We start from the raw sequence: 12,020 nt of genomic DNA, 5'->3' as shown, positions 1-12,020 counted from the left end.
CTTTCGTCGAGACTCCTCAAACACACTGTCTGTGATTGTTCTGAAAATTATTTGAGTCTAATTAATTTTAAATTAGTTTTAATCATCTACTTGCGAGAATAAATCTTTCGTGGAGATTTATAACATTGCATTTATAATTTATGTATATTTGTTTTTTAATTTTCCTATCAGTCCTCATTTGATTATGATTTAGAAATGAGACAGATAGACTTGTGTTTTGTGAACCAGTTAATCTCATTGCCTGGAAAATTTAGATTCCATGTTAGTTCCCAATGCTGCTCGCTGCGCCGCGAAAAAATTCAATTACTCGCCTGAAAGTCCGCCGCTTTTATTTAAGAATTTTTTCTTTCAAGTCTCTTAAATAATACTTTTCTTTTGTCAGCCTTAAAGACAAAATTGTAATTTGCCAAGATGAACATCTTCGCAAAGAAGATTCCGGAAGCTTGCGGAAGGGCGCGGATTCTCCGATACGATCGTCGCGACTTTGCATTTTAAAACCGGTGATCTTACTTTCAATCAATTTTTTTGCACTTGTGACTACTTTACATAAAAAAAAATTGCATCGTCGCCCTTTCTTTGCACTGTCGCGGAAAGATTGCGCGTATAATTTTGAGGGATTACGTCATATGAACCTAGATATTTTATCATTTTTATACCAATAACGAGATTTTATATATTCGCATATTTTATATATTCGAAAAAGACATTAAAAATCGATAAGATTTGGCAATTAAAATAATTATTGGTTATATTTGATTTTATATTTGATATATTTGATCTTTTTTAAATTTGATTGATTGTGCGACCAAATAGTAACATCATTAAATTTCTTGTGTTTTGTATTTCCCCATTCTGTTATGTGAATTAAGAAAAAAAAAAGGAAATAATGTGAAATCTCGTGAAAGTACGTGAACATTCATTTTGACCACATTTTTCACAAGTTACGTAGTTACGCTCGTCTTCGAAAGAATTTTAATCCGATTGTTACGAAGTTTAGATATTGGAACATTCGACATTATTGAAGAAGATTTTTCGATTTTCTTGTTAAGAAAGAGTTATTTCAATAAAAAACTCTAGAAAACTTTATTAAGTAGGAATATAAAGACCGATGCGTAAAAATTTTTGAACTTCTCTCAAGGAGATAAAGAAAGGCCGTTATTTTATAATAATAAATTTTATAATAAATATATTTAATAATATAATAATAATATTATCAGATAATAAATTATTAAAAAATTTTTGTTATATTTCCCGTTAAAGAAATTTAATGAAAATAATGATTTATTAAATAATTTATTAAAAAGTTTCGCATATACTATGTTTCTTGAAAATTATTTTTCAAAATTTTTATATATCAGTATATAATATTGTGAAGCTGTCGGTACCATTATTGGGAAAAGATTTAGACACTAGAGAGTGGATGTCAGGTCATTTCCCACAAATAGCAACAATCTTTGAGACGGCAGACAGGCAGACAACCTAAAAATTGCTTCTAGAAGATTGCTTTCTAGAAGCAATTTTTGATATAGTAGCTAACCAATGGACAATACTCATGATAATAATGTTAAATGGTGCTAAAAGCATTAAAAGTGAATAGAAAGAGATCTTTAAGTGATGCCAAATGAAAATTACGCTCATAGACATAAATATTTAAGTTCGAAAGACCGGTCTCGTAAAAGCACGATGGAGATTTGCGAAGAGTAATAAAATCGCAAATAATGAAACCTTCTCACAAAGCATCATAAAAGATAAAATGCCTATTAAGTCATTTCTTTCCTTTTTTCCGATCAACCTTCGGTATGCCATAAACGTTAGATCGGGACGTGAACACGAAAGTAGAAACTCGCGTCCTCGAAGAGCGGAAAATCGCAAATGCCTTTTAAGATACGCGTGATCAGAATAAATGTACAACGCTTAACGTATTTTCTTACTTGAGAGTTCAAAATAAAAAAAAAAAAGAAGAACGGAAAAATATTCGACGATAAAGTCAAGCTGCAATGTCTCTTCTAATCTCTTGCAGATTAGGCATTTCAGAGTTTCACAGCTTCAACAAGTTCATCTTGAATTTTCATTAAGCTCTCGTATTTTTGCAAAGAGTTATAGAAATATACTTTTATGAGATAAAATCTCCTGAAGCGGAATATTAGTAAAATGATAATATGCGGTAGTTCACAGTGGAGTTAAAGTTTCAATTGATCAGCAGGGAGAAAGAAAGAGAGAGAGAGAATTTTTAATAGTGAAAGAAATCTGGTCATTTTCTCGGAATTGAAGTCGTGAAACACGCGTCGAGGGACGACGATGTAATGATACAATAGCCTCTTTTCGATATCCGAGGGACCGGAGGAATATTAACGATCGGGACTACATGTGACATTCTTCGAAATCGATAAACATTGAAAGAAAATCGGTGATTCTTGGATAGCCAATATACGAAAGAATGACGGTAGGAATTGCGAAATAAAAAGAAGGAAGCTTTGATACTTGCGAAAATTTCTGCGAAATATATGATTGAATTTTGTTCACAATAAAATCTCGTGTGAAATTCATGTTAACGGCACTTGAATGAATTCCTAAATTTTTATGTCTCAATAATCAAATATCTTTATGATAAAAAAATTATTCTGATAATTAATTGATTTTTATAGCATCCGCAGAGTATCTTTATTTATCGACTTTGATAATTAAATAATTAAATGTATTTTTTATTGATTTAATAATTTTGAAATAATTTCTGATAATAATATTGCAATATAATGTTATTAATAATATAATCTTGTTAATAACATAAATAAATTGTTCTATTGTTTAGATACTATTTATAAGATTGAGACTTGTTTAAATTAAGTTTTAAGATTTTTCAATTAAATATAAAATAGTCGTTTGAGATAATCTTCTTTAACATTTAATCTTTATAATTAAGAATCAATTTTTAAAACAAATAATTGGCATTGGTTTTATTTTGTATATAATACAAATCTTTGAAATGTAACTAATTGTACTTTAATTACAATTACAATATATTTTTTTTATGCTTGCATAATAATGATGACAAAAAGGGATTATTGAAATTACTGATTATTCTGGGACAATTGAAGCATATGTTTATATAAATGTGATATTTGCATAGTGAAACGAAATGTAGATAGAATATTTCATATAACATTTAAACAAATGTTAATACGTGTTAAACAAATTTATAGCAACGTGACGTATCGGATTAAATAAATTTAAAGGAACGAAATGTCAGAAATGGAGAACATTGTATACACTTTTAATTTTTAATAGTCACATTAATGCTCTTTTTCTTTCTCTCTCTTGCACATCTCAATTTGCTTTTGATTTGTCAAGAAATTAATATAAAATTATAAATTACATTTCACAGGAATTGTACATATTTTGATTAATAGTTTTGTATCAACAAATAAGGGATGTGGAGTAATGTTTCGAGATGGATGTCGCCCAAGCAAATTCCGCATTCTGGCAATGATTTACTAGGTGCGAGTACTCCAAAGAAGCTGCTTAAGGATAAACATGACAGGACGAACAGTATAGCCTGACGGCTCTAAGGGGATAAAGCCTAATGCCTTTCTATGCACGATGTTATCTTTATCGTCGGATTTGCTAACATTGTCGTGTGGAAAGTGCAGCTGCGAATTCGCGTCGTCCGTGTCTCCTCTCTTTTTTTCATTCTGATTTTGTTGCGACGTTTGAAGAATAAATACCAGAGATGTTTCGCATAGAATGAACATTCATTACAACAGAAATACGCGATAATGGTTAACTGCAAAAAAAGAATTCATTTGTTGCTCTATATACACGTGACTTTACGTATGAGTTAAATAAACACTTCTTTCTCCACTTTTACTTTTTTTTTAAGTCGCCATCTGAAATAAATTATCGTTATGAATTGTTACGACTGCTATCGGAATCATTGATAAATGAATTCAATTATTTATTTCTCAAATTTTCAAATCAATTTACAGACTTTACATATTTCACATAACATTTTACATTTAACATATATATTTAATGATGTAGATGATTACATCACACACATTTGTTTATCATATTTTAATAAAGATTTAACAATGACTGCAAGAGGAGATATAAATATTCCTTAATTGGACGAAATTTTCATTCAATTAAGGAATATTTGATGGTTTTTCGTGATTATGAATAAAATGTAAATTATCATGCTGTCACTAAATGTGCCAAAAATGCTCTTAAGTCTGCGTGGTATTTTTTACAGTGGAATCGTGCCAGAAATCTTCTCTGGAACATCTCCATTTAAATGTACCTTGTAAAATAACGCAAATATTTTACATTAATGGGAATTCTCACTCTTCAAGGCGAGAGATCAACATCATAAGATTCGCGATATATTGAAGTTGGAAAGTAGTTTCATTTTGAAAACACGATCTTTCCTTTCATACTTTGTCGTAAGTAGGACAGCTTTGATCGCGTTAATAGACTTTCGTGGGCGAATAAGATAATCGGCCGATACCGACTGTATCAATCATGAACAAAAGTTACAAGCATCGTGGCAAATCCACTTCCCAATTTTCTGCCAACCCTCTCTCTCTCTCTCTCTCTATAACAACATTTGCGGGAATCCTGCCGACCCCAAAAAGATACTCGGGCGAACGGCGTGTCCGGGAAATCCACTTTAACCGTACAAATCCAAGGGAACCGCGCGTGGCAAAAGGTCGTCTTTATCTACTTTGCCCTCGACTACCTAACACGATTTCATTACGATGGGATTTCATTAGTACATCACATAATGTGAACGAATAATTGTTCAAAATTATCGCTTATCTGAGATGTTTTACGGTTGACGAGTAACTCTCTGACGAATAATTATAGTAAAAGCATCGTGTACCCGGTTTAACAGTAATTATGACTCGAACTCCCATGACTCGAAAATGCGCCAATAGTTACTGAAGTAATTTTCCAAATAAGTACCAATAATGAGAGTTATTGAACTAACACCTTATTAGTTTACCTGTTCTAGCAGATAATCCGAAGACTCGCGAAAACAACGATTCAAACTTTACTCTCGTAAAGTACTCGCGCAAATTAATATCGAATTAATCTTGAAAAACACAAATTTTTTTTACACAAATTTTTAATAATTAACTTTAGATAGACATTTATATATTATATATTATTCGAATTCAATTCTGAATGAAAATCATCAAAAAAGGGGATTCGATAACGAAATAAAAGATCGAGCGTGAAGAGAGACTTTTACAAAAATACTCCAATGCTCACAAACGCGAACTGATTTTTTTGACGAGACAATTCACACTTTTGTAACAATTTCACGACGCGTCACCTTTCGCAGGACTAGTGGATTTCAGTGGTAAAATTGGGGAAAAGCGGAAATTGTGTTGTTTCTCGTTCCCACGCGACTCACGTCAACAATACGAAGTGCGTGGGACGAAAAAACATACGGGATGCACACCTACGCACAAATGGGTGAAAGTGTCATTCGTACGTATAAATCTCAATGTCCGGTATGTACAATCTCCTCTGCGCGCAGTAGTTGACTTTCAGTCTATTTATATTTTTACAAAAGGTCTCTGCGTGGAAAATAAATCGAGACGTCGTCGCGCGATACCAGATCCTCCCCTTGCATCGGATTATTTTTATTTTCCTTTAGTGAATAGGTGTTCACCTTGAAAGGGTATAAATTTTAGCAAATATGGCAAATGTAAGTTTTAACAAATTATAGGTACAATTTGGCTAAATTAGCGTAATTTATTTTAATTGAACAATTATAATATTTTAAATATGAGCGTAAAATATTCTGTATAATAATATACCAACATTAAAATGGTTCTGTTTGAACAGATAATATCAGGCAAAATTATTTAAATTAAATCTGTATATCGTAATTTGTTAAAATTAACATTTTCTACATTTGTGCAAGTTTATATCATTTTCGAGATAAATGTTATTTACTACATCTTTTCAATTTTGGCTTTTTGTAATTAAACCTCAAATTAAAATTATATATATATATATATTAATATAAATTTTTTCTAAATTCTTGCTAAGAAAAGAATCAACTTTGATTTGACTGTAAAATTCGTCGTCGCTAAAAAGGCATCTGAAGATTTTAAGATATTTTATGCATAAAATAGCTTTCTGTGTCTTAAAAACTAGATATTTTATTGATTTTAATTTATTGTATTATGAATTTCTAAATAATATATTTCCTCTATAATATATAATATTCTCCAATGATCTTATGTAATTTCTCTTATCTTATGTAATGTCTAGTCGTTCCAATTATTTATTATCCATAATTTCCTCATTTCGCCGAAATCGCGTGAAACTTTTGCGACGAAGGAGGTGAAAGACACCGCGGGGTCGGACGAGCCATCTGACCCAGGAGCGGGCTGCCTGCCTGCGACATCCGAGGTCATGGCACCTACGTATAAACGGGTACCTGCCTTGCTCGCAAGGTGCTTTGAGGTGTCCGTAGGGAAGCGCGCGCTCCCCCGCACCTGCGGCCACGCTTGCGCGCCGGACCACGCAGCCGGGGGTGGTGGGGTACCAGGAGAGAGAGAGAGAGAGAGAGAGGTGCGAGGTAGCCTGCTGCGGCCGGGTCGACGCCGACGATCGTCAGAGCGGCGTCGCGACGCGAGCCTTACGCGTCCGTCGATTTTGTTGGCGCGCGTTATTATCGTTCGCATCCGGTTCAGGTGTGATTCGACACGACGCGACGCGAAGGAAAGGACCAGGAGGACTGGGAGGCCCTCCACTCGTAACTCGTTATCCAGCAGGATATATCACGACGTACGGCCGTCACCGCAGAAAAATTTACGCGACACCGAAGGCGCGACCACGACGGCGTAACAGGTACGCGTTATCAACCATCTTTCTCCCGCGGTACCCCCTCGGATCTCTCCTGAGGATTTAACGGGCGCTCGGAGGTGCTCGGAACGAGCAACTATCGCGGCTCGTATCTCGTTCGAGCGATTCACCAAGTGAAGGTTGCATTTTCCCGCGACGGAAAAACTGCACTCCGCGTTAGGTATCCTGTTGCGTCGCACTACTGCGACGTCCTGCGCTTTATCGTCGCACAACGGTGTTGTAATCAGCTGGATAATTGATGGTGATCAATTGTAATCGATCGATTCAGTTGACCGCGGCAATTAATGAACATTTGTAAGTTTCACCCCTCGTTAAATCGCTCGACCAAGTCCCCGCTGTTTCGATTTGCGGCAAAAAGTCGATTGTTTTATCTCTTTTGTGAATGGTTACAGAGACATCGGCAAATCATTGATGGTTACATATATAACATTCATAAATTCTAACGATAATTTTAATAATCAAGAATGGTAACCTATATTTAAATTACTTGAAGCAATAAATTTCAATTCATTTTCTTAAATTTCTAGAAATTATTTAAATCAAAAGAGCCAATGATTTTTAAGTATGAAATTATGAAAGGATTATAACTATATTAATTTTAATACTTAAAGAGACTTTGATTGACTTAGAAATATTACGTTTCATAAACAAAGGAAAACAAAGGTTTTATGTGTATTAATTTTTATTCGCTGCCAAGTTAACGAAACCATTAATTATTTTGTGACATAAATAGCGCTGTAAAATTGCCATAGTTTGAGAAGAAACACGTAATTCTCATAAAATCGTCCGTGCGTAAGACAACCGAACATAAGTACGCCATATTTAACTTCACATTCCTGAAAAGTAAATAATTCATCGACATCATTAAATCAATTCCATCTTTGAATGAATCGAAAATAAGTTTGTTCAAATATTAAGCATTGTCTCCAATAATATTTGTGGAAATTCAGAATCTTGTGATGAGTTTTTCACTCGAAGTGATCCAGACAGAATACAAAGCTTTGTCGAAGAGATTATAATGAATTTCACGAATATTTTCACATTCATTAACCATATCATAATGATATTCTGATATTTGTAAAACGTGATTTACAATGGAAATATTATTACTTTGCGGTTTAATCTGTTTGTCAATAGAAAAATTATAAAATCAGCAGAGATTGGAGTAGAATTCACAATTATATAAAGTTGCACAAAAATGTAATAAAGTTGCAATAAAATGTTAATATTTCATATAGGTGGAATAATACTGTTGAAATATCGATGAACTGTGACAGCATTTTCTTTGAAAATTCTATGCCTCTTTCAAGGGAAATTGAATTTCTCGTCAGGAATATTTGGCAGCGTGCCGATATTGTCACACATACTGTCTGTGTGCGCCGGAATCGCTGAGGTTAATCTCCATGACAGATTCCTAAAAAAATTTGAAATCAATTTTCTTTCAAAGGGAGAATTCCGACATTGTTCGTACTTTGCAAGTTTTGAATATTTTAGCAACGAAACTTTGAATTTCTTTTTCATGCTTTAAAGAACTTGCATGGTTCACGGGAGGAATATTAATTTTTCATAATTCAATGCTCGACTTTAATGAGAAAGATCAAGTTCCAAGTGATCAGTACATCTTATCAAATTAAAATAAAAATTAAGATCGATTCTTGGATTACTCAATGTATGACAATTATTTATACGCGATCAACTAACTGACATAACGCGGAGTCGTAATAATTATTTGGAAGATGATTAATGTAACAAAAAAAAAAGGGAAAAAATATTTCACATTTTTTTCTCTTCCTATCTTTCTTGCAATATTCAGAGAAATATTGACTATGCTCGCGAGCCGTGCGTAATTCTAGCTGTCTCTAATAAAAGTTCTAGCGATCTTTAATAAAAGCTCTGGGTCGGCTCTCTAAAAGACACGTTTCCGCAGAATATCAGTCGAACGAACGTGTTCCGATTATTTTTTATGAGATCTTTCCGCGAGAAACTTTGAAACGCGAGCACTCGCGCTTTTCCCTCCTGGCGATCATTCAATAGCGCCGACGAGCATTGCATTCGACGCGAGAGCACTTACGTAATAATAGTTACTCGAGTGGCGATAATTTTTATTGGAACAGGAGCTAATATCGATCGTCCCAGAAAAATAGCATTCAGATAGTACAATTTCACGATAGAAGAATGCGTTAGTTTGCAATAATATGACATAATTTGAATATAACTTATATATTTTTAAATAATTATATTTATGTATGATATAATTTTTTGTTGGCGAATGAATATGATATGAGTAAAATAGGTAGAAATTATTCAAATTGAAATATTGTTAAATACTTAAATTAGCGTTTAATATTTTGATATTTTTTTATATGGATCACATGGATCAGTTTTTATATTTAAAAGGAAAATATGTTTGAAATCTGTTTCAATCTAGATTCATAGTTAAATGAAATCGATGCGAAGAAATCTTTTAATACGTGCGCGGTAATAAAAGACTTATCTCTGGGACATAATTACTTCTGTGATAGTACTGAAATTTATACACTTGTCGTGGCGATAAAGATTTCATTTAAAATTTTATTTAAAATCTACTTAGCTTCGTTTTTCATATTGGACATCGCTTTGCATTACCGCTCGTAAGAAAATATTACCGGACTGCTTTACTACTGCTATCGTATGAAAGATTATTCCAAGATAGATTATTTTCTAGTAAAGAACGATATCATCTTGCAAGCACTTCACTCAAGGGGGAGATTATTGCCGATTGAGAACGTTATTCAGGCAAAACTTTACTAGGGATGAAGAGCCTTATTTTGTACTGAAACATGCAGATTCATTCATCATCGTTATCCGTCACCCGAATACAACTTCGTTCATTTGCGCTATTCGTGAACTCATCGTGAACTTTAGTTAAAATTCGCAAGACAAGATTCCCCGATGAAACTGCTGGCCATTTCATATGAAAACACACGCTACAGCTTTTAGTTTTCGCGTGTCAGGCCGCGATTTGTCGCTGACTAAATGTTGTGCGAGAGTTGTGCTTTGTCACCGTTTTAAAAACGCGTTCGGATATAAATCGATTACATTGATAACAATATTAAAGAACTATGCGTAAAGTTTCGCCGTAACGCTATGGCCATATTTTTCGCTCTCTATAAAAGTCGTGCTTGATATGAATATTAATATTACGGTAACGCATGAACGATAACGGTTATTAGCTCAAGAAACAGAGTCTCGCGCCTTTCAGTATTTATGATAATTGTCGCGAGCGTCGTCCAACGAGTAAATCCTCCGAGTACATCGAACCACGAGAACATCGACTAAACATACTTATGGGTTAAATGAGCCGCAGCCCTGGAGGGCTGGCGTCGCCGTTCTCCATAAATACGTTTCGTTAATGTGAGCCAAAGGGCGAATCAGTGATGCAAGTAATTTTCTCCATTTTGCGAAACAAAGGGGAAGCTTATGAAAGCACTTTACTTAAGATTTAATCTAATCGCAGTACCTTCTAAATCGCAGTACCTTCTAAATAAATTTATAGAATTTGATATCAAGTTATTAGGCATTATGAAATTTTATATCTATATTAATTTACATTATATTTATCAATATATTTGATATATAAAGAAATAGTTTACATTAGAGTATTTTAAAATTAATACTAAATACATACTTTTATTTAAAGTTGAAATAATTAATAAAAATTTAAATGATATGCCTACGAAAGATTTCTTCCCGACTTGCGAAGTTCTTGATATTTCTAAAAGTTTCAGTAGAACAAGTCAACGCGCTGTCAGCCAAAAATGTATTCAGTTCAACCTACTTCATTTATTTAACTTATCTTTGTCATATTAATTTTGAGAAGAAAATCAAAGAAAATTTCTTTGATTCAATCTCAAAATTATTGCTTTCCTCGCATAGTATTATCTCTATCTATATTTCATCTATATTTGTATTCTCTATTTCCACATAGAATGTAGTCTTTTGTTAACTTGAAATGCTCAGATGTTCAAAAGTGATTCTACACCGTCGTACAACAAGATGTTGAAGTCCATGAATGTACGATAGTATTAAGTTTCTGTTTTGAGTATTCAACAAGCATTCTATGATACGATCGAACAAATCGAATCGACGACACATCACTTGATGCATCCTGAAAATTCCGGATGGTGCATCAGGTCAAGTCTTTAACATGCACGCATGCCAAACATTCTGCAACTTAATTAGTCTCACACCTCTTGATTATTCAGCAGAAGGTGCCGATAAATAAGTGAGAAATAAATCTAAATTCGGCGTTGAAAGTATATATAATGCAGCAAATACAAAAATGTTAGAAATTAATTTCTTTGAATTCAATAAATTAACTATGTTAAAAAATGAAATAATGAAACCAGAAAAAAAGCAATTTATTTTTTATTATATATATATATTTTATTATATATATACACACACACACACACACACACACACACACACACACATTTTTAATTTATACTTTTAACAAAATTTATTGTCCAAGAAGGAAAATATCGTTTCTATGATGTCTAATATTATAACGAGCTATAAAGAAGAGTTTTTAAAATACATATTTAATAATAACAAAGATTGATAATAAATGAGATTTTACTACGATATTCATCATGCGGGGATACGTGACATCGAGCACGGGAAATAAATTCGTAACGATATCCTAGAGAGAAAGTCCAGTCCCGTTTAAACGAAATAAGTATATGAGCTACGACGTCACCTACATTTTAAAAGACGCGTGCCTTAACGTCCGGAAGAAGCCGGTGCAGGACGTAGTACGTGAGCAGAGTATTTTATGCACTGGACTAGACTGAGATTTTATATTTTTCGTCGTCACATCGCGCATCGAAATCGAAAATCCAGAATAATTCACTTAATAAGATATTTAACACAAATAAATTTTCTCAAATAAATTTGCAATAGTGTAATTAAAAAAATACGTAAATATATTCCATATCTTATTTCTATTTATTTATTTTATGCATTTACAGAAAAATGTAATTTTTATTTACGACTTTTTTTTACTTCTTTCTGTAATAAACTCTAAAAGACTTTTGCACTTTTAGAATTCATAATTAACAATCTCTTTTTGTAAAAGTAAATGCGTGTTTTAGCCA

At 33.0% G+C, this 12,020-nt stretch overlaps 2 protein-coding genes across 4 annotated transcripts in view; both read left to right on the top strand.

The window, feature by feature from the left end:
• Nucleotides 1–12,020, top strand: part of LOC105428980 (peroxisomal leader peptide-processing protease-like) — a 173,350-nt gene that overhangs the window by 7,913 nt on the left and 153,417 nt on the right. The window lies entirely within an intron of this gene.
• Nucleotides 1–12,020, top strand: part of LOC105428849 (uncharacterized) — a 94,490-nt gene that overhangs the window by 7,917 nt on the left and 74,553 nt on the right. The window contains exon 1 of one of the 3 annotated variants that reach the window (XM_011641400.3): nt 6,610–6,867. The exons of 1 other annotated variant lie outside the window; for it this stretch is intronic. The gene's annotated coding sequence lies outside the window, so the exon portion shown is untranslated. Of the gene's footprint in view, nt 1–6,609; nt 6,868–6,928; nt 7,177–12,020 lie in introns of those variants that run through there. One more of the 3 variants, XM_011641403.3, reaches the window with a different exon arrangement.

Source organism: Pogonomyrmex barbatus, unplaced genomic scaffold (assembly GCF_055798465.1).
Source record: "Pogonomyrmex barbatus isolate J1 unplaced genomic scaffold, ASM5579846v1 scaffold9, whole genome shotgun sequence".
Taxonomy (NCBI): Eukaryota; Metazoa; Arthropoda; class Insecta; order Hymenoptera; family Formicidae; genus Pogonomyrmex; species Pogonomyrmex barbatus.
The sequence above is the reverse complement of the archived record's forward strand: the minus strand, read 5'-3'. Positions and strand labels throughout refer to the sequence as shown.